The sequence below is a fragment of the Pinus tabuliformis genome, chromosome 7, assembly GCF_031772625.1.
Source record: "Pinus tabuliformis cultivar Carrire ecotype Pingquan chromosome 7, CPIR1, whole genome shotgun sequence".
NCBI classification, from domain to species: domain Eukaryota; kingdom Viridiplantae; phylum Streptophyta; class Pinopsida; order Pinales; family Pinaceae; genus Pinus; species Pinus tabuliformis.
Window position 1 is genome coordinate 201,735,566 of NC_142293.1, and position 3,963 is coordinate 201,739,528.

General features: G+C 35.5%; 1 non-coding gene across 1 annotated transcript; it reads right to left on the bottom strand.

Moving 5' to 3' along the window:
* Positions 1 to 3,533: 3,533 nt before the first annotated feature.
* TRNAM-CAU (transfer RNA methionine (anticodon CAU)) lies at positions 3,534 to 3,620 on the bottom strand. Its single transcript is given in 2 exon segments — positions 3,534 to 3,569; positions 3,583 to 3,620. It is a non-coding gene; the product is annotated as a tRNA-Met (tRNA).
* Between the last annotated feature and the right edge of the window lie 343 nt (positions 3,621 to 3,963).

A 3,963-nucleotide genomic window follows, 5' to 3' on the forward strand; every position in this document is an offset into this window, starting at 1 on the left:
TTATTTTCTTCATCACTATCATTCCAAATGAACTAGTGTGCATAAAAGTAGTACATTCATATAAAGAATCCTATAATACTTTGCTAATCCATTATGGCTCAAATGATACTAAATTATGTTCTACGTTGTCTTGTGATTTATGATTGTTGTAAGCCCTCAATAGGTAAGAGGGATGAGTTGTTTATTATAGTTTCTAGCTTGTCTCTTTCACCTCCTTTTGTCATTTCTTGATCATTTCAAAGGCCTTAGAGATTCTATTAAAACTTATATTCATTCATTCTGAGAAGTTACATATACACGGGGGCTTCACTCAATAAGCCTCTGGCATATCACATGCTTTCGTGACATACTAAACAATACCCTTAATTTCACTACATGTTGGAAAATACCTCTCAAAATCACATTATTTAACCCCTACCAATACGAACCAAATACACCTTCCCGGTTTAAAAAACCCCTACTTTCACTAGATATTTTAGGTATCCATTTTATCATTAACATTTTTTATACCCCTTTATATTTTTTTATTAACTTTGGGCTCCATTTTTTATACCTGCCAATATAAAAACCCTTTACCCCCTATTATATGCTCAATATATTTTGTCATTTTTCCCCAAATTATATGAACACACGTGGTATGATATTGCACCCCTAGTGAAGCCCTTGTGTATATATATCCATTAGCTATGGCTCCTTCTCAATTTGCCACTTGGAAACCAACCTAGAGAAGAGTCGAAGACCTTTGTCCATAGTATTGACAAACTTAAATAAAGATGAAACTTGAGCCATAGGAATTGCCAGGGCATATGATAAGTAGTAGTTGAATTCAAAAATTGGATTCTATGTTTACCCAAATCATTAACTAGAACTAGATCCTAGCTACCTAATCGACGACAAATAAAAAGTAGAGTCACTACAAGGAGCACAAACATAGAAACTAGGTGGAAAGAGATGTATCAACCTTAATCACAACTTGCTTAGCTTGGTGAGAGCTGTTAGGACTAGGAAATGTAGCTTCCTCAGCCTCCGAGCTCACAAGTCATTTATCAATATCCTACAATGACACAACCACATCATCCAACACCATCGAGATTTCATTCTTAGCATCGTTTTGTCCAACAAGACTCTGCTTAAGAGTGTCTTCATTCTCTAATAGAGTTACATTGTGTGTAGGTATTGGCTCAGTTGTCTACATGTAATGCAAGCTATTAGGCACATTGTTACCTCAAAATCTGACATGTATGCCCACTCCACCACAAAATCCTCTTCCACATCCTTCAACTTATTTTAATTTCGTTCAGGGTTTGCTCATCAAAAGCACACGTTGATTCCACGGCCCCAATCCCCTTCACCTCTGTCATCTCTACCTTTGTGGCAACGAGTTGTCTAGTGCACCATGATAACCCATTGCAAAGCCAATGAAACTAGCCTACTATCCTTGGATAAGCTCAAGCTGCAATGGGGGTGGAGACGAATTCAACCAAAAAACAAAGATTTCATTAGAGAAATTTTGAGGTCTAAAATGGGCTTCCTAAGGAATATTATAAAATAATAGTGGAAATAATAAAATAAGTTTATATTACGTCATCAAATTTTAGAGGGAAAAAAAGAAAAACTATTTTTTCAACTCGTACTTTCAACTTATCTCCCTACTGTTTGACTCAAATTTTAAGCAGGAGCACTCACCAAATGTAGAATTTAATTCCTCATCCAAAGAGTACTAATGTTGCATATTTTTGGTGGACCCTGTTACATGAAAAATGAGAAATACATGAAAAAACATAATTGCAATCACATTTTTCATGTATTTCTCATTTTTCATGTAGCAGGGTCCATCAAAAGTTTACAACATGGGTACTCCTTGGATGAGAAATTAAATTTTGCATCCAACGAGTGCTCCTACTCAAAATTTGAGTAAAACCATAGGGAGACAAGTTGAAAATACGAGTTGAAAAAATAGTATTTTTTTTTTTTATTTTTTAATCTTTTTACTTTTTTACTCCAAAAAATGTGAATCACCCCATGATTGACGTTATCATCTTGAATCCTATTTTTTTTATAAGTTTGATTTTGGTTGTACATTTTTATTTTGAGGACCATTTTAGACTTCAAAATTTCTCTAATGCTAATAGAAGTTGACTAGACGAGATGCAGAGTACAAAGTATGCTCACCAATAGCTCAAGATGTAGGAAATATTCACAATTCAGAACTGTATCGGATACAAAATAATATTTTTGTATTGTCATGATGCCTATTGAATTACTCCATTGCCTCATAGAAACCTTCAACATTACATACTTAACTACAAACCATCTAAGAATGAAGTTAGCGTTTGCAATAATCCAACCCTAGATATAAACCCTCATAAAAAAGATTCAGTGGAAGAGATGTATCATTATGGTAGCTCCTAAAGACCAAACACCAAACATGTTGATCATGCATAGCTGAGGAAAGTAACACGTTATGAGGTGGGAGCATGCTAGGCTTGCTCACTCAGGCTCACTCTTCTAATCATCCCATATAAAAAAATAATTTACTATTTCAAATATATATTTTTTTTAATTAAAAACACCCTAAATTATATACATACTTCCATTATAACTATCTATTCAACATAACCTTCTTTAAACATTACAACAACAATTAATTAAGTTGGATTTTCTTTGTTGTCATTATAAATATAAATGATAAATGATAAAACTGAAATAAGGTGAACAAAGGCATGTCATATAATATGATGGTGATGAAAGAAGAAATAGATTTTAGTATACTCTGGTTGTAATAAACTCTGGGAATATTACAAGATCATTTGACTATTAACGTTCATATGTCCGAGTGGTTAAATAAATAGACTTGAAATCTGATGGGCTATACCCGCGCAGGTTCGAATCCTGCTGTGGACGATTCGTACAATTTTTAACGTTCGTTAATCATTTTAAATGCGCTTCCCGTGCATGTTCGATTCCTGCTGCTGAAGGGGATAGAACTCTTCACTATGTTCGGAAGTTTCCAAGATTGAGTTCATGTTTGTAATTTTCCATAATGAGCATAATCATAACAGCACAGAAATCTGAGGAGCAACACCGCCGGTTCATTAACATTTTTCGAAGAATGCGCCACACAAACTGTTTGGCGTTCATAGAGAACTGCATTCAGAAATTGTACAAGTGACAATAAAGAAAATTTAACGGAGTTCCATACTCCGTCCGGTAGGAAAAAGGGGCTATGGGGTGAGAGAGGCTCGAACTCTCGACCTCACGATTTCTCGCACAAACTGTTTGGCGTACATAGATCACTGCATTCAGAAGTTTTACAAGTGACAATAAAGAAATTTTAATGAAGTTTAATACTTCGTCCAGAAGTTTTACAAGTGAGAATAAAGAAATTTTAATGAAGTTTAATACTTCGTCCAGTAGGCAAAAGGGCATATGGGGTGAGAGAGGCTCGAACTCTCGACCTTCCGAAATTTAACGTGTTACAATAAAGAAATTTAATGGAGTTCAATACTCCATCCAGTAGGCAAAAGGGGATATGGGGTGAGAGAGGCTCGAACTCTCGACCTCAGGATTTCTCAGATTAGCTATGAGACCTACGCGCTAACCATCTGCGCCACCACCCCTGTTGTAAATGCCAATGTAGGATTTTCTTGGTGTATGATTGTCTTTAGGGTCTTTTTTTTTCTTTTCTTTTTGATTCACTCTATTTCTTGTATAAACAACATTCTTGAAGAAAGCTTATGAGGTCACATCATGAGCCCCGTCCATTACAAAAGTTGTAGCCACAGCTAGAGATTTTTTACTGTAGCGAAGGCGTCATCTCCTTGCAGTGGAAAAGATTCGAAGCCTTTCACCCTTCCATCGGCGTCTAAACTAACTATAAAAATTGTATGTTTCTTTTGTCTGTGAGTCCACTTGCCTTGTTTGAGATGGGATTTCGAGTTTTTTTGGAGGTTAGAACTCACA